Source organism: Nicotiana tabacum, chromosome 12 (genome assembly GCF_000715075.1).
Source record: "Nicotiana tabacum cultivar K326 chromosome 12, ASM71507v2, whole genome shotgun sequence".
Taxonomy (NCBI): domain Eukaryota; kingdom Viridiplantae; phylum Streptophyta; class Magnoliopsida; order Solanales; family Solanaceae; genus Nicotiana; species Nicotiana tabacum.
In genome coordinates this window covers 14503478-14526185 of record NC_134091.1, presented here as the reverse complement: position 1 = coordinate 14526185, position 22708 = coordinate 14503478, and the positions used below count along the sequence as shown (strand labels likewise).

The window sequence follows — 22708 nt, the reverse complement described above, 5'->3', positions numbered from 1 at the left end:
GAAGGAGATCAATTTGGCACAAATTAAAGCTACAGAGATTTGTATTGATAACAAATCTGCACAGGCACTCGCCAAGAATCCGGTATATCATGATCGAAGCAAGCATATAGATACAAGATATCACTTCATCAGAGAGTGCATCGCCAAGAAGGAAGTCAAGCTCAAATATGTGAAGTCTCATGATCAGGCAGCAGAAATCTTTACAAAGCCTCTTAAGTTTAATGATTTTCAGAGATTGAGATCAAGTCTCGGAATATAACAACAACCCAGTATAATCCCACTAGTGGGGTCTGGGGAGGGTAGTGTGTACGCAGACCTTACCCCTACCCTGAGTAGAGAGGCTGTTTCCGATAGACTCTCGGCTCCCTTCCTCCAAGAACTCCCCACCTTGCTCTTGGGGTGACTTGAACTTACAACCTCTTGGTTAGAAGTGGGGGGTGCTCACCACTAGAACAACCCACTCTTGGAATAAAAAAGAAAAATCAAAATTGAGGGAGAGATTTGTGGGGCTCATATTAAAGAACAACAAAAAAGAAATGAAGAAAAATGGGATGAGAGATGCCTAACTTTGTTGAAGAAAATGGGAGGTGCCTAACTTTGTTGAAGAAAATGGAAGGTGTCTAACTTTGTTAAAAAGTTTTATGACTAAATCAATATTAAGTCATCTTCTTTGTAGTAGTTGGATGTCATCTCTTACCATAAATAGAGGCATCCATTCTTCATTTCAATTACACCAAAATAAGAGAGAAGCAATAGAAGTTAGAGAGAATTTCAATTACACCAAAATAAGAGAGAAGCAATAGAAGTTAGAGAGAGTAATCCACAGATTGTAGTTTGTGAGATAAATAGTGAGTGTGAGTAACATTGTAGTGAGGTGTTTTAAATAAATAGTGTTATTTCTTTCAAGATTGTAGTAGTCTCTTGACACTACTACATTGTAATATTATAGTGATTATATTGCTTTGTTCGGGTATTGTATTTTACCCATTAAAAGAGTTGGTGTCGTTATTATTCTCTTGTGTTATTATTATTTGTCGTGGATATTATTCCTGGGTAGATTATTATTTTTCCCAACAATAACAGCATCATAAAGACGAGAAAGTAATTAAATGAAAAGCAAAAGCAATAACCATGAAAAATCATAGGAATAATAATCACTAGCAGTCTAAGATAAAAATACTATCAGACTAGCCTCACATAGGTACGAAGTAGAATGATTATAACTGAGAACGAAACAGCATCTCTAATTAGAATAGTTTCAATCATACAAAAATAATTTACATTTAATGTAACTAAGAAAAATTGATGTGCTGAAATAGGAGAAAAAAAATTAATAATAGACGCAATGAAACTAAACCAAAATGTGCTAAACAGCGAGAGGATTCAACACAGTCCCTATGAACAAAATGACACCACTAACATCATCTTTCACAAGAAATAAGAAGGGATGATCAGCAATAAAGTCTATCTCCTCTTTAATCATCATACGTGAGCACCCACAAATCATTGTAGCGGCAGTAATTGCCGCAGTTTCTGTACCTTCCTCATTGACTTCAATAAACGACTTGTGAAAAACTTTTGTTACTATCAGAGGGTAAATATCGTCCAGTATCTCAGTGAGACCACGACCAGAGTATGGCGATATGAGACCATCGCCATCGCCAGTGAAAGGCAATGTGAGGCCAAGTTCTTTTAGAACCTTGGAAGCTTCAAAATTAAAAGTTATTACGAATTTGGGAATAAGAAGCCTGCGCACATCAGCTGTCTTAGATGGTAGATGACGATTTAAGAATTCAGGTTCTGAAATCATTTTCTCCCATATAGTTGATAAGCCGTCATTGGAATCAGGGAGAATAAAATACATGCAAAAGCTAGTATTGTGATAGCCATATTTATAAGGAAGTCCCAACACTTTAAAGCCATCATAGGCTGCTGCTACCGTGGAAAATGGGGGTGTAATATGGCCAAATTTTCAGGACATATGCCATGACATAATATTCATTATAATAAAATTTGTGGATCGTGACATTTGCCATGACATAATATCCATTATTAGGCCAAGAATTTTTTGTTATAAATAGAGGAGTTTCTCCTCATTTGCAAACACACAAATTCAAGAGTTTTTCACTCTTGTCTTTCTTTTTCCTCCTTTATTTCATTATAGAGTATTTTGTAAGAGAGTGAGTGTTGGGAAACACTTGTGTGAACCCTTTCTTTGGAGTGATCTTGTGAGGTTATTCTCTTTGGATATTTGGGATTAATTAGACTATTTACTCTAATTTTGTACTCTTGTTGGTATAGTGAAATTGCTCCTCTCCGCTTGTGGACGTAGGTCACCTTGACCGAACCACGTCAAATTTGTGTCTTCTTTATATTCTTTAATTGTCGTTATTATCAACTTCCATTGTCTTTGTTATTGTCATTATACCATTGTTTGGCTAAGTTCCGCACTATCCGGGTTCCCGATCCTAATAAATTGGTATCAGAGCCAGATCTAACCGGGTTAGTTTAAATAGTCAAAATGACTCTAACAAAGTCTTATGTTGAGAAATTTGACCGAAGTGCAAACTTCAGAATGTGGCAATTAAAGATGGAAGTTATCCTAATTCAGGATGGCTTAGATTTGGGACTGCAAGGAAAGGAGAAGATGCCGGATAAAATGACGGACGAGGAGTTTGCCGTCATAGACAAAAAGACAAAAGCAGGTATTATTTCAAATCTTTCAAATGAGGTTTTGCGTGAAGTTGCAGCAGAAAGCTCAGTCAAAGGCATATAAAAAAGCTTAAAACCCTATATATGAAAAGAACAGTAGAAAATAGGCTTTACCTAAAGCAAAAACTCTACACTTTCGTATGGCTGAAGGTACCTCTATACTTACTCATCTTGATATTTTTGATTCTCTTCTTATGGATTTAAGTAACATAGATGCTGAAATCAAAGACGAGGATCAAGTTGTGTTATTGCTTGTTTCCTTACCTCAGTCGTTTAAACATATAAGAGATACTATGCTTTATGGAAAGGATAATATCTCTTATAAAGATATCAAATCTATTTTGAAATCAAAAGAACAAATAGATAGAGATATTACTAGGGAAACTAGTGGGAACCAAGGGGAAGGCTTATTCATAAGAGGTAGATCCAATAAGAAAGATTCAAGTAGTGAGAAACCTAAATCAAGGTCAAAATCCAGATACAGAAATGTCATGTGCAAATATTGTCATAAGAAAGGTCACATTATTTCTGAATGCTTTAAATTGAAAAACAAAGAAAGGCATACAGAAAAGAAAAATGAGCACAAAAATACTAACACTGCCGAAGTAAGTGTAGCTGCTGATGAGACTGAGGGAACTATTTTTTTAGCAACTAATAATAGTTTCAAATCTAACAATGAGTGGATTTTAGATTCAGGTTGTTCTTATCATATGTGTCTCAGTCGTGATTTATTTACCACATATGAATCTATTGGAGGTGGAGTTGCAAAGTTATTGGAAAAGGTACAGTCCGAATCAAAATGCACGATGATGTGGTGAGAACTCTCACCGATGTTAGACATGTTCCTGAGTTGAAGAAAAATCTCATCTCTTTGGGCACTCTAGAATCTCTTGGGTACAAGTACACAGGTGAAAGTGGAGTTCTGAAAATTTCTCATGGTACTCTTATGATCATGAAAGCACGCAGATCAGGTACATTGTATACTCTTTTGGGATCTAGTGTTACAGGTGCTGCTGCAGTTTCAATATCAGATAAATCAGATTCTGACATCACCAAATTGTGGCATATGCAATTGGGGCATATGAGTGAAAAAGGTCTTTCCATCCTCAGAAAAAGAGGTCTCTTATGTGGCCAAAGTACTAGAAATATGGAGTTCTGTGAACATTGTGTGTTCGGGAAGCAGAAAAAAGCCAGCTTCAAATCTCCAGTGATTCATTGAATAAAAGGTACTTTGGATTACATTCATTCAGATCTTTGGGGTCCTTCACGTACCCCATCAAAAGGTGGTGCCAGGTATATGTTAACTTTCATTGATGATTATTCAAGGAAAGTTTGGGTTTATTTCCTGAAAAATAAAAGTGATGTTTTCTTAAATTTCAAAGAATGTAAAATTTTGATTGAGAAGCAAACATAAAAACAGGTTAGGCGGCTTAGAATAGATAATGGCTTAGAATTTTGTAATGATGAATTCAATAAATTTTGCAAAAATGAAGGAATTGCTCGATATCGTACTGTGAGAATGACACCTCAGTAAAATGGTATGGCAGAAAGGATGAATAGAACTCTTTTGTAAAGGGCTCATTGTATGATTTCAAATGCTGGGTTGACAAACGCCGGGCAGAAGCTATCTCTACAGCTTGTTATATTGTCAACCGAGCTCCTTCTGCACCTTTGAACTTTAAGACTCCAGAGGAAGTGTGGTCAGGTACTCCTGCTAATTATTCTGATTTAAAGATATTTGGTTGCCCTGCATATATGCATGTAAATGATGGAAAATTAGAGCCAAGGGCTAAAAAGTGCATTTTCCTTGGGTATGCATCTGGGGTGAAAGGATACCAACTATGGTATCCTGATCCCATGGCACCAAAATTTATAATTAGCAGAGATGTAACCTTTGATGAATCCTCTATGTTACATTCTAGAAAAGAGTCTTCCAGTTCTTGTGATACAGATAAAGGAAAGTGTATACAGAACCAAGTGGAGATTAAGATTGGCATTCCTTTTGAGCCAAACTCATTAACTTTGGAGCAAAATACAGTTGAAACTCCTGAAGTTGAGACTGAAGCTGAAATTCCTGAAGTTGAGACTCCTGAAGTTGAACCAGAAGAGGAGTATTCTATAGTCAAACATAGACCAAGAAGAGAAGGTAAACAACCATTAAGGTTTGGAGATTATGTTGCATTTGCATTTTCAGTTGCACAGGAAACTGAAGAAATTGGAGAACCATCAAAATATTCAGAAGCAGTTTCTGGTGCTGACTCAGCCGAGTGGCTGATTGCAATGAATGAAGAAATTGAGTCTCTCCACAAGAATGGTACTTGGTCTCTTGTGAAGCCGCCATCAGGAAAAAAAATTGTTGGTTGCAAATGGGTCTTCAAGAAAAAGGATGGCATTCCAGGGGTTGAGGATGCGAGGTATAAGGCACGATTAGTTGCAAAGGGCTATAGTCAGGTATAAGGAGTTGATTTTAATGATATTTTCTCACATGTTGTTAAATATAGCTTTATCCGTGTCTTGCTTACCTTCGTTGCCATGTATGATTTGGAATTAGAACAACTTGATGTTAAGACAGCTTACTTACATGGCGAACTTGAGGAACAAATATACATGCATCAACCCGAAGGATTTGAAATTGAAGGAAAAGAAGATCATATTTGCTTGTTGAAGAAATCCTTGTAAGGATTAAAACAGTCTCCAAGACAATGGTATAAAAGGTTTGATTCCTTTATATTGGGTCATGGTTATTCGAGGAGCATGTATGATAGTTGTGTTTACTTCCGGAAGTTAAATGATGGTTCATTTGTGTACCTATTATTATATGTTGATAACATGCTCATTGCTGCTAAGGATTTAACAGAAATTCACAATTTGAAAAGTCACCTGAAAAGTGAATTTGAGATGAAAGATTTGGGAGCAGCTAAGAAAATCCTTGGCTTGGAGATCAAAAGAGATCGAAAAGCCAACATGTTATTTCTGACCCAGAAGAAGTACTTGGAGAAAGTCTTGGAGAGGTTTGGCATGAAAGATGCTAAACCAGTTAGTGCCCCTCTTGCTGCTCATTTTAAGTTATCATCTGCTCAGTCCCCGCAGTCAGAGGAAGAAGAGAGGTACATGGCACATGTTCCTTATTTCAGTGCAGTCGGCAGTATTATGTATGCAATAGTTTGTACACGTCCAGACATTTCACAAGCAGTGAGCGTGGTAAGCCGGTATATGGATTGCCCTGGTAAAGCACATTGGCATGCTGTGAAATGGATTCTCAGATACTTGCGAGGTACTTCAAACACATGTTTGGAGTTTGGGAGAAATACTAACACTTTGGTTGGTTTTGTAGACTCAGATTATGCAGGTGATCTTGACAAAAGAAGATCACTGACAGGCTATGTACTTTGCATCGGTGGTTGCGCTATTAGTTGGAAAGCTACATTACAACGTGTAGTAGCTTTATCTACTTCCGAAGCAGAATATATGACAGTGACCGAGGCGATCAAAGAAGCTTTATGGTTGAAGGGTCTATTTGCGGAACTCAGTTTATACCAAGGTGGTATTACAATTTTCTGTGATAGTCAAAGTATCATTCACTTGACTAAAGATCAAATGTATCATGAGAGGACGAAGCACATTGATATAAAGTATCATTTCATCCGAGAAACCATTGTTGAAGGAAAAGTCTCTGTTCAGAAGATCAACACTATAGACAATCCTGCTAACATGTTTACAAAACCTCTTCCAGTATCCAAGTTCAAGCTTTGCCTGAACTTGATTGGTATTTACGAAGAATAATTTTGCCCATTGGGGTTTTTGCGGAGAACGTGAAGCAAATTTACTATATATAAGCTGAAATTAGGCCAAGGTGGAGATTTGTAATATGACCAAATTTTTATAACATTTGCCATGACGTAATATCCATTATAAAAAAATTTGTGGATCATGACATTTTCCATGACATAATATCCATTATTAGGCCAAGGATTTCTTGTTATAAATAGAGGAGTTTCTCCTCATTTGCAAACACACCAATTCAAGAGCTTTTCACTCTTGTCTTTCTTTCTCCTCCTTTATTTCACTATAGAGTATTTTGTAAGAGAGTGATTGTTGGGAAACACTTGTGTGAACCCTTTTTTTGGAGTGATCTTGTGAGGTTATTCTCTTGGGGTATCTGAGATTAATTAGAGTATTTACTCTAATTTTGTACTCTTTTTTGTACTCTTTTTTGTACTTTTGTTGGTATAGTGAAATTGCTCCTCTCCGCTTTGGACGTAGATCACCTTGACCGAATCACGTTAAATTTGTGTCTTCTTTATATTCTTTAATTGCCGTTATTATCAACTTCCATTGTCTTTGTTATTGTCATTATACCGTTGTTTGGCTAAATTCCGCACTACCCGAGTTCCCGATCTTAACTGGGTGCTTTAATAGATGTTCCATTGAGGAGATAGAACTCATAGTCTTTTGTTTCTGAAGCATTTGAACTTCTTTACCCATTCTCCTTTGAAATATAATATGAGCCTAGTCGTGTAGCCGACAGCACCAGGAGGAAGAATCTCTTTGATGAGACCATTAGTTTTCTCTTTAGCCCACTTATTGTCTTCGTTGGCAACTTCATCAGCCTTAAATTATAAGTTAAAACAAACAGGGAACATAACATCAGACCAGGCTACTAGACGGATTAGAAAAGATGCTTTATGTTGGTTCGTATCTTAAACTCCAGCCGTTCCCGATTTGAACCTCTTTTTTTTTCGAGTTTAAAACTATGTAAATTTTGACCGATATTTTGAAATGCATTTTTTCATCTTATGTATGAGAAGATTTACAACTTTGAATATCTAACTTTTAACTTTAAAATATTGAGTTAATCTAATCCAATATAGCTTTAAAGATCTCGAAAAGTAAAAAGCTCCACAAATGGAGCAGAGTGAGTAACATTACGTTGGAAAAGCACAATAAATAAAGTCCATTACTCAAATAGTTACTCAACTATCCGAAATCATATACCAAAGTCATCTTTTTTCCGTTTATAACAACAAACGGACTTAACAATGCTAATAGCACTCAGAAGGTCACTCAACTAAATTTCTCAAAAATTTTATCGCCAAATACCTATTTTACCCTTTAAATTATCAACTTCTATCTTCTTCTTTTTTTTATTTTTTTAGATTTTTAATATAATAATTTTTCTCTTTTTAATTTATATTATGGACTTACCTTAGAAAATATAAATTTTATTTATAGATTAAAAAAATTAAAATAGTATTTAAGCATATACAATGTTGGAATAATAAAATATTGAGCATAGTAGAAAGTTAATTAGAACAATTTATTCGTAATAATAATTTTGATATTAACAAAAAAAAGTCAAAAAATTATTTACACAATTGAGAATGAAAGAAAATAAAATTTTTAAAATATATATTCCATGCACGTACTATAGAAAATAATTATTTAAATAAAGGTATTTTTGTAATAGACATTACATATTCTTGAATATTATGCTCAATAATATTATTATTTCGACATTATATATGCATTAAAAGAAGAAAAAAATCATAATATTAAAAAAGCAAAAAATAAAAAAGAAGATAAAAGTTGATAATTTAAAGGGTAAAATAGGTATTTGGCGATCAAAAGTTTGATAGATTTGGTTGAGTGACCTTCTAAGTGCTATATGCATAGTTAAATGACTTTGCTTACAAAGTAAATAAAGATGACTTTGGTAGATAATTTCGGAAAGTTGATTGATGAGGTAAGTAATTGACTCCAATAAATATATCTATGTTCTTAATAATTTGAAAAGATTCAGCATGCCTCATAAATACTTTGTTAGCATATACTATATGCAAAATGGTTTATCATCTTTAGGATTTTTATAGCCAGCCAGATTCAATATTTATTTTTTCTAGCCGGTATACATAAATTATATATTTAATACACAAAAATGATACATATATATCATATATCCATGGGCTATTTTTAGTTTGATAGATTAGGTGGGTCGACTATTTTTAGTTTAACAGATTAAGTGGATGGCTATTTTGGTACATTCTCCTTTATGCTGAAGTTTGGTGATTGATCACCTGCAGAAACCCTAGCTAGAGGGAGAAGAGAAGAAGAGAAGAAGAAGAAGAAATATCTGAGAGAAAAATGAATGTATCAGTGGAAAAATTTCTATTCCACACACTCTGTATCTCTTACATGTACACATATATATACACGTGTGACTTCCCACTACTATAACAAACTAACTAACTATCTCATTAACTCACTAACTGACTTATCATACATAAATAAACTAAACCACCTCTCATTATTAGGTTACACCTTTCTCCTCAACACTCCCCCTCAAGCTAGGTGGTATGAAGATATCAAGTATCCCTAGCTTGGACAACAAATAGTCATGTTGAACTTTGGTTAAGCCCTTGGTTAGGATATCTGCTAGTTGTTCGTGAGTTGCTATATATTCAGTCCTCACCAGCCCATTCTATATCTTTTCTCTTATAAAATGACAGTCGATTTCGATGTGTTTAGTGCGTTCATGGAATACTGGATTGGCAGCTATTTGAATTGTTGCTTTGCTGTCTGTGAGTATGTTCACAGGAAGTTCAACAGCTACTCCAATATCCTTGAATAATCCAAATATCCAAACTAACTCTGCTACTGTTGATGCAATGCTCCTATACTCTGATTCTGCTGAGCTAATGGAAATAATGCTTTCTTTCTTTGACTTATAGGACACTAATGACTCACCATACTTGATAAAGAATCTAGTTACAGATTTCCTTGTGAGAGGACATGCTGCCCAGCCAGCATCACAATATGTTGTAATAGTGTTCTCCTTTCTGCTAGACAGCAGTATGCCTTGTCCAGGATGCCCTTTCAAATACCTGACCACTCTTTGTGCAGCTTCCATATGAGACCGCTTTGGCTTCTGCATAAATTGACTCAATGTCTAAACACTATACGCTATGTCTGGTCGTGTGACTATCAAGTAGAGTAGCTTTCCTAGTAGCCTCTGGTACTTGCTGGGGTCTGTCAAGGTTTCATCTGTTGTGCCCTCAAGAACACCAATGTGTTCATCATATTCCTTAGTAGTAAGCTTGACATTAGCTTCAATAAGTGTAACTGCAGGCTTTGCAGCTCCCAGTCCAAGCTTAGAGATGAGTTCTAGTGTGTATTTCCTTTGATGCATCAGAATACCTTGTTGTGACCTGGCAAATTCAATGCCAAGGAAGTATTTCAACTCTCCTAAGTCTTTCATCTTAAAAGTCAGTTGTAGCTTAGTTTTTACCTCATTTATTAGTGTCAGATCAGGTCCAGTTAGAAGCATATTATCCACATAGACCAAGATGATGACAGTGTGGTTGCCTGTCCCTTTTACAAATAAGGAGTGATCATGTTGACTCTGCATAAAGCCTAAGTGCCCCAGTGCTTCAGACAACTTAGCATTCCACTGTCTTGGTGCCTGTTTGAGGACATACAAGGATTTCAAGAGTCTACATGTTGGTCTACTCTCCCCCTGACTCTGAAAGCCTTGATGCAGAGTCATATATATCTCATCATATAAGTCACCCTGTAGAAAGGCATTGTACACATCCATCTAATGAATGTGCCAATGCTCAGAAGCAGCAACTGCAAGAACAGATCTGACTGTAACCATTTTAACCACTAGACTAAATATTTCCTGATAATCAATTCCCTCTTGCTGGCTATACCCTTTGGCCACAAGCCTGGCCTTGAATCTTTCTACCTCACCTGAGGCCTTGTACTTTACTTTGTATATCCATTTGCACCCAATAGTAATTTTGCCATCAGGCAAGGAGACCACATCCCAAGTATGATTAGATTCTAAGGCAGCAATCTCAGCCTGCATAGCATCCACCACCTAAGATCTTTAACATCTTCTTCAAAGGAGGTAGGTTCCACTATAGTGGAAAAGGCATCTAGATAGGCATGATATGTAGGAGAGAGTCCATCATATGATACATAGTTGGAAATAGAGTAAGGCACATACTTGTGTCCTGGCAAAAACACAAAGTCTTTTATCCAAATAGGAGCTTGTCTGGTCCTTGATGATCTCCTCAGACTAGGGAAGCTGAGGTCCTGACAAGGCAAGGTTGCTGGAACTAGTTCTGATGCTGAGTGGTGTTGTATAGATAAGTCATGTTCTGATCTGCTAGCTGGATGGTCAGAATCAATAGAAGAGGGAGGTGAGGTGAGCCCAGCATCAACAATAGAAGATTCAGGGGGCAAGAACACATGTGGTATAGAATGTTGAAGAGTCCTTGAAAGGGAAAACATCTTCCCTGAAGGAAATATCTCTGTTAATGAGAAAGCAATGAGTATCCAAATCTAACAAAATATAACCCTTTTGAGTATTAGAAAACCCCATAAGGACAGTAGTTTTAGCTCTAGGAAGAAGTTTGTTTGTCTCCTAAATCTGTTTGGCATAACACAGACATCCAAGAACTCTCAGATGGTCCAAAGTGGGTGCTCTACCATACAACAACTCAAAGGGAGATAGGCCATTGAGTACAGAAGATGGCATTCTATTAATAATATATACTGCTGCAAGAACACAATGACCCCAGTACTTAATAGGAATATTGGCCTGAAACCTTAAGGCTCTAGTCACCTCCAGGATATGCCTGTGTTTCCTCTCAGCAACTCCATTCTGCTAAGGGGTGTAAGCACATGTCTTCTAATGGATAATGCCATATTTCTGGAACAAGGTGTTGCATACAGAGTTAAAAAATTCAGATCCATTAACAGATCTGACTACCTTCAAGGTTTTGTTAAATTGAGTTTGAACAAACATAATAAACTAAGCAAGTACAACACATACATCAGATTTTAACTTCAAAAGAAACAACCAAGTCATTCTAGTAAAATCATCAACAACAGTCAAGAAGTACTTATTTCCATCAAAGGTTGCATACTTGTAAGGACCCTAAACATCCACATGAATTAGATCAAATGCATCAGTGCTCTTAATACAACTAGTAGGAAATGATAACCTAGTTTGTTTAGCACATGGACATACAGTGCATTTATTGATAGTATCAGTAATACTAGCTAGTTTAGCAGGAAACAGTCTTCTGAGTACCACACTAGAGATATGACCTAGTCTTTTATGCCACAAAGTAATATCAGTAGTTCTTGACTTTATTCCAGCTGCAACTAGGGCAACTGCGGTAAGCTTCTTGGCCCTATATTTCTGCAGAAAGTATAGGCCATCTCTTTCCCTACCAATCTCCCTCACCTTGCAACTGAAGAGATCCTGAAATATACAGAAATCAGGATAAAAGGAAGCAAAGCATTTTAGATCTCTTGTCACCTTGGAGACTGACAATAAGTTGAATTTGAATTGAGGGACATAAAGCACTTCTTTAAGAGTGCTTCTATCTGAAATATGAATATCTCCAATCTGAGTAACTTGAGTAACATCTCCATTCGGTAGTAGAACTCTTCTATACTTAGAAGGTATGATTAGGGAGGTTTTGGTTAGTAAGTTAACATCTGACACCATATGATTTGTTGCACCTGTATCAATTATCCATTCTTGTTCTTGTGAGTTAGTGGATGTTAAAAGAGAGGTATCAATACCTACTGCATTTGAGTAACTTGGTGTATTGTTCAAAATTTTCATTATCTCATCATATTGTTCCTTGGTGAAGGGAAAACCACCACCTTGTGGAGCAATATTTGTTGATCCCTGAGGTTGTGAAGTACCTTCCTGATTCTGAGTGCTTGAGATCCCTTGACCCTGTAATCCTTCAGTAACTTGGCTCACATACTGATGACCTTGATACATAGGCATAGGTTGCATTGGCATAGATGTCATTGACCTGTTCTGAGAGACATGATTTGTGTGCAAAAGCACAACATGACTAGGTTCAATCATAGCATTGTATGCTCCAGCTCCCCCTTTCTTTTTAAACTTATAGTCTTGTGGATATCCTATGATTTTGTAGCAGTTTTCTTTACTGTGGCCTTTCATTTTACAGAACTCACACTGGACATTGTAATTATTCCTAAACTTTGGATTGAAATTAGGCTTAGCACTGTATAGGGCAGTAGAGTCATAGGCATTTATGTTTACATTAGGAGCAGATCCTAACACTCCAGCAGTGGCTGCTATAGTTCTCTGACTTTCATCACTCATGAGCATAGCATAAGCTTGATTTACTGTTGGTAAGGGTTTCATCATTAGAATTTGACTACGAGCTTGAGAGTAAGAGTCATTTAGGCCCATTAGAAATTGATACACCTTCTGTTTTCGTAAATGCACAATAAATTCTTTTGTCTTAACATAGTCACAGCCAGGAGTAGGTACTACAGACACAGTCACATCCCAAAGATCTTTGAGCTTCAAGTAGTAAACAGAGATAGATGTAGTATCTTGATTTAGAGTAGCAATTTCCTTGTGAAAATTATAGAAACGTGTCTCATTCACCTTGTCAAAACATTCCTGCAGATCCATCCACACTGTGAGCACCTAATTTTTTACCGTATTTTCCGCTCCCATTTTCTCAGGCGTGGCCCTACTCCACTTTTCTTTGTCCCCCATGCTTTGTCCCCCATGCTTGTCCCCGCTCACAACCCCCCACATATTCCCTATTCCCTAAAGGAGACGGACAGAACCCTCCCCCATAAAAAAAAACCAGGAGCGGCACCACCCCCAAAAAGGGGACTTTTTCTTCTTCCTCAAAAAAAACAAATCACAACATCCATAGATAAAAACTACTACCTGAAAAAATGACACGATGAAAACACAATACACATCCGCCGAACCCTAGGAGAAAGACTGATTCCAGCCGCTGCCCTCATTCCCTCTATCAACTCCAATAAACACCACCAGCATCCCAGCAAAGAGCAGGCGAAAATGACTAAAAACGACCACCATTTTTAGATCTAAAACTCTAGCTCAAACCAGCCCCAAACCCATGTAAAACTCAATTAAAGCAGCCCTTTTAACCACCTTGAATCAGCCCAAAACGTCACCCCAAGAGATCTCCCGAAACGAGCTTAAAGCAGTCCCCCTTTTCCACGTAACTCAACAACATTTTTTTTAGTTTGAGCTCTATCGAGGTCGCCGGAGTAGTTTCGCCTTCGAGGTTCCGGCTTTGCTAATTTCTTGTTTGATTTTCGTTTCGATAGTCGGGGTTTGTTTGGCTCGCACAGATGTAAGTTTTTTCAACCTCAAATTCATTTAATACAAAGTACGACTTTTGCCTTCTGTGATATTGCTAACTTTGGATATCATTTTTGCTTCTGTCCATGGAAACTGTTTGCTAAAACCTCATGGTGAAGTTCATTGGAGTGTCAATTTTAAAGTATTAACTAATCTCTTAAAACTTTATGAATAACACTGTAGATACGTTCTTAAATGCTAGTATATGCTTTATCATGCCTTCGTTTTCAGTTGTTTATATCTCTTAGTATTTAATTAATTGATCCTACTTTATCTTTAGTTTTATCTATATCTATATTTGGACACATGTTTTAATATAGGAGTAAAGGTTATTAATTTCATGCATCCATACATTTAAAGTTGGTTATAAGTTTACTGTTTTGTGGAGTTCTTGGGCCAAGTAAAGCTTTGATCTGTCACGGTGCCATATGATGTTTCTAAAATGACTGTAGCAAGTATAGTTGGAGCTAAACAGAAAAACTAATATCATTTATTCTCTTAATGAGATGAAGCATAGTTGGTAATTTTCTTTATCCATGGTGTGGCAGGTGTGCTATGGATAATTGCTATAGCTTACAGAAAGATCATGAAACTGCTCTTAAAACTGTACGACTAAATCCCAGTAAAGCTTTGATCTTGGCCTTATAATAATCTCAAATTAGCTTTAGGAAAATAATTAATGAACATCTTAGCTTGCTTTAGGCGCGATTAACAATAAAATATCGTGATTATAGATACGATTCCTGTGGCATAGTCATGATACATAATCCCCAATCCGAGTGTGCGTTTCACGTGACTCGACCATAACTTCAAATAATAATAAAAATTAACATGTTGTGAATCGTGGGTGCGTTTCACGTGACGTGATTCCCAATATGTACAAAAACAAACAAGTACGTGATATCGCGACTCGTTCATACAAATTCCATAAGCATTAAAAGTGGTTTAAAAGGTTAAAAATGCACAATAGGTTTAAAACATGTAATAAATTAGATAATTAGGTCAATTATTAATAGTTGAGCGACCGTGCTAGAACCACGGGACTCGGGGAATGCCTTACATCTTATCCCCGGTCAACAGAATTTCTTACCCTGACTTTGTTTTCACAGACCAATAATAATAGAGTCAAACCTTCCTTTGACTAGGGATTCAAATAAAAGGTGACTTGGAACACCCCAAAACTTAATTCCAAGTGGCGACTCTATAAGTAAAATAATCCCTACTCAAGTTTGTCACTTTAATTGAAAAAACTCTTTAACCCAAGCCATATGACATATATATCTTTTGGGGGTCTAAAAGGGGTACGACAGCTCTGGCGACTCTGCTGGGGATTTCAAGAATTCGAGCTTGTACATTGACTTTATTTAGCTTTATTAATTTTTGTATATATTGTGATTTATTTGGGCCAAATGTGTTATTTGTACAGCTTTTACCGTTTTGATATTATTGAACTGTACATATAAATTTTATCCTCTCTCGCATCCCTCTGAGTCTTCTGATAATTAGTTATGTTGTGTTTGCATACCAGCATCACAAAATTTCTGTCTTGAGATAAAGCCAGTTAGCCTACCAGCTTCTGGTGAAGGATTTAGTCACACGTGTTTAGGCGGGAGAGCCGTTAGCTAGCCAGTGCTGTTCTACTACTGGTGACGCTTGACGCTCCTCGGCTCGGGTTGTCCGCCCGGGTAAGCTAGGTCTAGATACCATTTCCTTTAGGATTTACAAACTTAGAAGAACAAGCCACAAGCAATGAATATCCATAGTAGGCTAACGCTTTATTTGCATCATGTGCATTTGACTTAGCAGCGCTCGACTCATGGGCCAAGTTCTGTTTTAGGACAGGTACCTTGTGGAGACCATTATGTCATGTTATGTGCTACTTGTTGCATTATTTGGGAGGCTTGCCTGTCGACCGACTTTAGCATATATCGGTTGAACGAAGAGAGAAAAAATGATGTGGTTTAGTGCATATGGTTCTTAAAGATTAATTTTCATAAAAAAAAGAAGAACATAATCGATTTTGACCGAACTACGCGGGTCTGATTCTTACCGGATGTGAGATACGTAGGCAAACCTCATCGGTTCCGGCCCCAATTTTTTTTTAAAAAAAATCAAAAATATTTTCCTTTTCTTTAATTCCCTATTTATAATTCTTTCCTTAGAAAAAAAAATACTAAATCCAAAAATATTTTTTTTATGGTCCCACAGTTTAGCTTTTCTTTATTTATTTATTTATATTCTTTTATAGAGTCAAAACCCGAGAAATCAAAATTTTTGTGTGTCAATAATATTTTTGATCAAAGCCTAACCCCGTGTCTGGGTAGATAGGTATACCATGAGTGGGGAAAGAGGTAAGTCTGAAAAGAGGCCCAGATTAGAAGGTACACCGGATTTTCTCATTGTCGATCAGATACCACAGTTGTTGTGGGATTGGTGGAGAGACTTTAAGGAATATGAGCGAAACCAGATAAAGAAATACTTGAGACATTTGGTTCACATGATTACGATAAAGCCCAGGACGGATGTGATTGAAGCTTTGATTCCGCACTGGGATCCTGAAAATAATGTGTTCCGTTTTACCGAGTGTGAAATGACTCCGACCTTGGAGGAAATCGCCCATTTCCAGGGGTGGGGCCGCAATCTTTGCCGCCAAAGGCCCATAGTACCAAAAAATATGAACGAGGGTAGGTTTCTGAAGCTTTTGAACATAAATTACGGACAATATGAAGGTCTAGGAGGCAAATGGGTTAAGTTGGGCTTTTTATTTCAGTTATATGGCCTAGAATGCAATTTTGAAAGGAATGTGGGAAAATTGAAATCAAAGGAAGATAAGGAAACATGGAAGGTACATAGAAGGTTTGCATTTATGGTCACTTTTTGGGGCGTGTAGTTTTCCCGGAAAGAGAGGGACGCATTGACATCCGCTTGGCAGGTGTAGTTGAGGCTCTGACCTCAGAAGGGGGTGATTATACTTTGGTCCCTATGATTCTTTCTTGCATTTTTCGTGCTTTAACTAGATGTAAAATGGGCGCGCGAAACATTGATGGTTGCAACATTTTGTTACAGATATGATTTTTGGAGCATTTCTATCGTTATCCTACGATCACTAATTTTAGTGAGCTATGGCCCAATCATACTTATGATCACCAGAAAAGAATTGACGAATGTGACTTGCCAGAGGGGATTGGCGCCTGGAAAGAACTACTTCTTACTCTGTGTGCCAAACGGATTACTTGGAACTACGATTGGTTCTCCTCTAAAGAGGTCATTTGTGAGTCTGCATACCATTCTTATTTGGTACTCATAGGATTGGATGGTGTTCAGTCTTATGCTCCACTGCGGGAAATGCACCAATTTGCACGACTACAGGAGGTGCCACCAACACGAGATATGAGCAAGTTCTGTTATGATTTTGGTAAAGATCAACCTCATGACGAAGAAGAAATTATGAAAATTTGGTATGCAAGTAAAGTCTCGGAGTTGAATGATATGGTAGAAGACCGAGATCATGGAGAGGTGATCCCTGAATATATTACCTGGTTTCATGACCCTTCGTCGCTTAGAGATAGGCCTGAAGGATCCAACATGAGGAGAAATGATCAAAGAGCTATAGAAAGGTTAAAAGAGGAATTAGAGCATTCTCGGATGATATCTAAACAACAAACCCAACTGCAAGCCGGAGTCGCTCAGATTCGTTTAAATATTGAGAAAGATTATCAATCGATCTTACAGGGCATGGATAAAGATCTAAAGCATGCTAAAAATGAGGCGGCCCGCTTAGAAGAAGAATTGGCGAGCACTATTGGTTTAGTTAGAAGAGTTGAGGCGAATAACAATGTTGAAATGCATAAGCTGCAAGAAGACTTGAGTATCATTGAAGAGGATGCGCACAAACAACAATTGGAGTTTGATCAGCAGAGAGAGCAGTTTGAAAGAGAAAGGGCCCATTGGATACGCTCAAAGGGTCAGTTTCTTGCACAATTGGAAGAAATAAAAAGGCATAAGGGAGGTCATCAACATGCAGATTTTGAGATAGATCGGCGCTAGTGGATGATTGAGAGAGCTATGCTAAACCGACGTATTGAAGAACACAAGGGACGTGAGATTGAGATGGGTAACGCCCTCAACACTACCCAGATATGGTTGCAGAATTGTCACATGAATATGGGGCAAGCTAGAGAGCAAGTACTTCAATTGGCAGAGAAAGTAGCATATATTCATGACGATCATCGTCATCTAAACAATGAGAAAGTTGGTCAACAGGCACGTGCCCTCGTTCCACAATTACCGGGAGTGTTTCAGAATTTGTACGAGATATTGGGGGGAGAGTGGAGGCCAAGGGATGCAGACCATTGATGATATCAATTTAAGAAAGAATTCCATTGAAGATTAAAATTTTAGTGCAGTCAATTAGTTTTTAGTTTCATTTTGCATTTGTCATATTTTTAATTTTATATTCGTCGCATTTTCAGTCATATTTATGTCTTTAAAGTCAATTTGAAAAAATAAAAAGAAAAAAAAGAAACAAAAAAAATCAAAATTATTATTATTTCCCCCTGAACTACGTAATGATCTGATTCATGCGGCGATATGATACATAGGCAACCCACAAAAGGTTCGATCAAAATATTTTTAAATGATTCTAAGATAAGGGATCAAAATAAGAGCGTTAATAAGAAGCTACCTCATAAGCCGGAATGAAACATGAAGCCTCCAAAAGCATGTTAGAAATAGTGACAATGATAGGAGCATGGCACATTGTGTGTAATTCATATCTATAAAATGCTTAACCCTAACACGTTTGTTATCTCTTATAAAGTAAGCTTAAGGTGGTTGGTTTGTGGTGAAACTGGCAACACACCATTACTTCACTAGATCTAAGGGAGCAATAGTAATGGCTAACGATGATGAGATCGAGTTGATCAGTAACGACCCCCAGGGTCAATCAGTTGAACAAGAGTCGGAGGAAATAAGAAAATTAAGACAGCAATTGTCTGATGTATAGCAAGCTTGGGTGTCTGGTCAGCCTCCACCCCGTGGTCCCTCAGAGGGAACTTCCACCGTACCCCTGGCTACTCAACCACCGCCCCATGCAACGAGCGAACAAATCTTACCACCAGGGTATGTGCCAAACTACAGCCTCCACGTTGCTCCCGGTACCTCTAATGTGCGACCCCCAGTCGCACCGGTCAGGAACACTCCTCTAGTTGTGTCTGGCGCACCGGCATACACAATCCCGCCTCCACATCATGTGACGAGGCCAATCAACGAGCCACCATCTCATGCTTATGATGGCCAATACTACTCTCCAAACATGTCTTTCGGGGTCTTGACTCCATATAATCAGACTCCTCAGTATGAGTCACCAGTGGAAAATGAAAAGCCTGCCAAGACGGTTGAGCCGGATGAGATGGCCAGGAAAATGAAAAGTCTTGAACAAAACATAAAGAACATACAGGGACTAGGGGGTCACAAAAGTGTTTCGTTCAGTGATCTATGCATATTCCCTCACATCCATTTGCCACCAGGTTTTAAGACCCCAAAATTCGAGAATTATGATGGACACGGCGACCCTATCGCCCATTTGAAAAGGTACTGCAACCAGCTGAGGGGTGCAGGTGGAAAAGAAGAATTACTGATGGCTTATTTTGGGGAAAGTCTTTTGGGGGTAGCCTCCGAATGGTTCATTGACCAAGATATCTCTCACTGGCATGTCTGGGATGACATGACCCAAGCCTTCGTCAAACAATTTCAACACAACATAGATATTGCGCCGGATCGCAATTCCATGTCCAATATGAAGAAAAAGCCGATTGAAAGCTTTACGGAGTATGCAATCAAGTGGAGGGAGCAAGCAGCTAGAGTTAAGCCACCCATGGATAACCACGAGTTGATCACTATTTTTTTGGAGGCCCAAGAGCCTGATTACTTTCAGAACATGATGTCCGCAATGGGTAGACCTTTTGCGGAAGTGATCAAAATAGGAGAAATGGTCAAAAATGGCCTCAAGACTGGCAGAATTGTAAGTCAAGCTGCTCTCAAAGCCACCACCCAAGCTATCCAAAATGTGTCGGGAAGTTTGGCAAATAGAAAGAAGAGAGATGAAGGGTCCATGATGACTTCGGGATCCAAGGAAGTTCAAAGAGGGGCATCACACCCTTATGTGCAAGTTCAGCAGGGGCAATCCAGCTACCCTCAACATTACTATCCCCCACCAATTCCTCAGTACTCCATGGGACCGCCACAATATACAGTGTTTAATGCTCAATCATATACTCATCCTCCAAATCAATAGGTACGGGCACCGGCTCCAAGATTGCCCCGACCTCAGCAGCAAAATTTTCGGGCACCCTACAATGCTCGTCCTAGGCAGGATTATGGACGAGAGCAGAGGCCGGTGGAAAAATTTACTCCATTGGCTGAATCATACTCTAGTCTATTCCAGACGTTGAAGCAGATGGGCGTGATTGGACCCATCACTCCCCACCATATGCATCCTGATTCACACGGATTTCAAGCAAATGCTAAATGTGAATACCATTCAGGTTCTCCGGGGCATAGCACTGATGACTGTTGGACCCTAAAAATAGCCATAGAAAGACTCGTTGTTGAAAAATTGATTGTAGTCACGAACGGCGAGGACCCTCCTAATGTGACCAATAACCCGTTGCCAGTACACAATGATGTTCATTTTGTGGGAATGATTGGCCGAGATCATGAATACAAGCCGGTTGGTCGAGCAGAAATGACAGTGGTAACGATTCAAGAGGGAACCAAACTGGAAGTAAGTCCAAGCTTAGATGCACCGTTGATTGTGAAAGGTGCCCAGAGCTCAGAGAGGGCAACTTTATTTGTTCCAAAAATCTCGAGGTTGGAAGTTCGCTCCAATGTTCCAAACCCAAAGTTATACGTCCTTGGAGGTCACCCCATCACAAAGAAGAATCAGGGTGATACGATGGGTATAATAGAACCGATCGTGATCAAGCCTGCCACACAACCCCATGTAACAAATACGAAAACCATCCCTTGGAACTACAACAAAACTGTAGTAACCTACAAAAGCAAGGAAATCATAGAAGAAGTGGGGGAAACTAGAGGTTTGACTCGATCAGGGAGGTGTTACTCTCCAGAAGAGTTGAGGAAGGCTAAGCAAATCAGAGAAGGACAAATGCCAATAAAGAAACCGGTCACTGAAGAAGAGGCGGAGGAGTTTTTGAAAAAGATGAAAGTTCAGGATTACTCAATCATTGACCAGCTGAGAAAGACTCCTGTCCAAATCTCTCTGTTATCTCTGCCCATACACTCAGGAGAGCATGCTTGTGTACTAATCAAAATCCTGAACGAGGCACATGTCTTAGAGAATACCACCGTGAATCAGTTAGAGAAGATGGCCAATAGATTTTTTGAGGTGAACAAAATTTCCTTTACTGATGATGAACTTCCTGAGGAGGGGTCCGGTCACAATAGGGCTTTGCACTTGATTGTCAAATGTGAGGGGCATTATGTGAAGCGAGTCATGGTTGATGGAGGCTCGAGCGTAGATGTATGCCTCCTCTCTACCTTGCAAAGTATGAAAATCAATACAAACAGGATCCGACCCAGCAATGTTCACATCCGGGCTTTTGATGGCTCGGCGAGAGATACCATTGGGGAGATCAACCTCACCATGACGATTGGGCCTGTTGATTTTGAAATTGTCTTCCAAGTAGTGGACATAGAAACTTCTTATAACTTTCTTCTTGGAAGGCCATGGATCCATACGGCCCGAGCTGTGCCATCCACCTTGCATCAGATGCTCAAATTCGAGCACGACATATAAGAAATTATTGTTCACGGAGAAGACGAGACATCCATTTATAAAGACCCGTTAATCCCATGTATTGAGGCCAAGGAAGGATATGAGTCTATTGTCTAACAGGCTTTCGAAGTGGTTGTTGTGAACCATGTTGAGGAAGGAAAACCCATTCTACATCCGCGTCTCTCTGCCACATCTGGAATGGTGGCTGCACTTATGATGAGACAAGGTTATGAGCCAGGAAAAGGTTTGGGTGCATCATTGCAAGGAATTTCATAACACATTTCTCCGTTCAGTAACAAGATAACTTTTGATTTAGGATTCAGGCCAACACAAGTAGACGAAGACAAAGCCAAGCACAGCAAAAAGCACGGTTGGGTCTTGCAGCAACCTATCCCTCACATTTTCTACACTTTTGTCGAGCCACGATTCAAACATGGTCAAAATTCCTCGGCGCATGCAAACATTGATGAAATTTGCCATGGCCTCAGCCAGATGTTTTCTAAAGTGAATATGATCCAGGCTGGTGAAGGCACTAGTCGTGCCGATATGCAACTAATTGGCCCAAAAACCATGCTCAATAACTGGGAAGCAACTCCTCTCCCCACAAGGAAGGATTCTTGGTAGTTGACTTTTGCAGCTTCTTTATTTTGTACTTTGGGTTACTTTCAGGGTTGTAATCCAAATATCTTAGTATGATTGTTTTATTTTGACGTTAATCCTTCTATCCTTTCAAATTCAATGAAATGCAGTTCAGTTTCGTATTTTGTATCTTTTCCTTTTCCTAATTCCTGCCATTTTATTTCCATTTCAGTTTTGTTAATGTCGGCTTTAATAACATGACATGTATGCAGAATTCATGCCCAGATCTCAAAAAGCTGTCTAATTTCAAAATAATGCATCAAGAGGTCGAATATGATGAAGATAAGGTTTTTGATGAAATAAAAAGAGAGTTGGAATAATTTGAAAACAAGCCTAGGCCCAACCTCAATGAAACTGAGCCAATTAATATC

At 38.3% G+C, this 22708-nt stretch overlaps 1 pseudogene; it reads right to left on the bottom strand.

The window, feature by feature from the left end:
• Positions 1-1345: 1345 nt before the first annotated feature.
• LOC107777909 (serpin-ZX-like) overlaps positions 1346-22708 on the bottom strand; it is a 31659-nt pseudogene continuing 10296 nt past the window's right edge.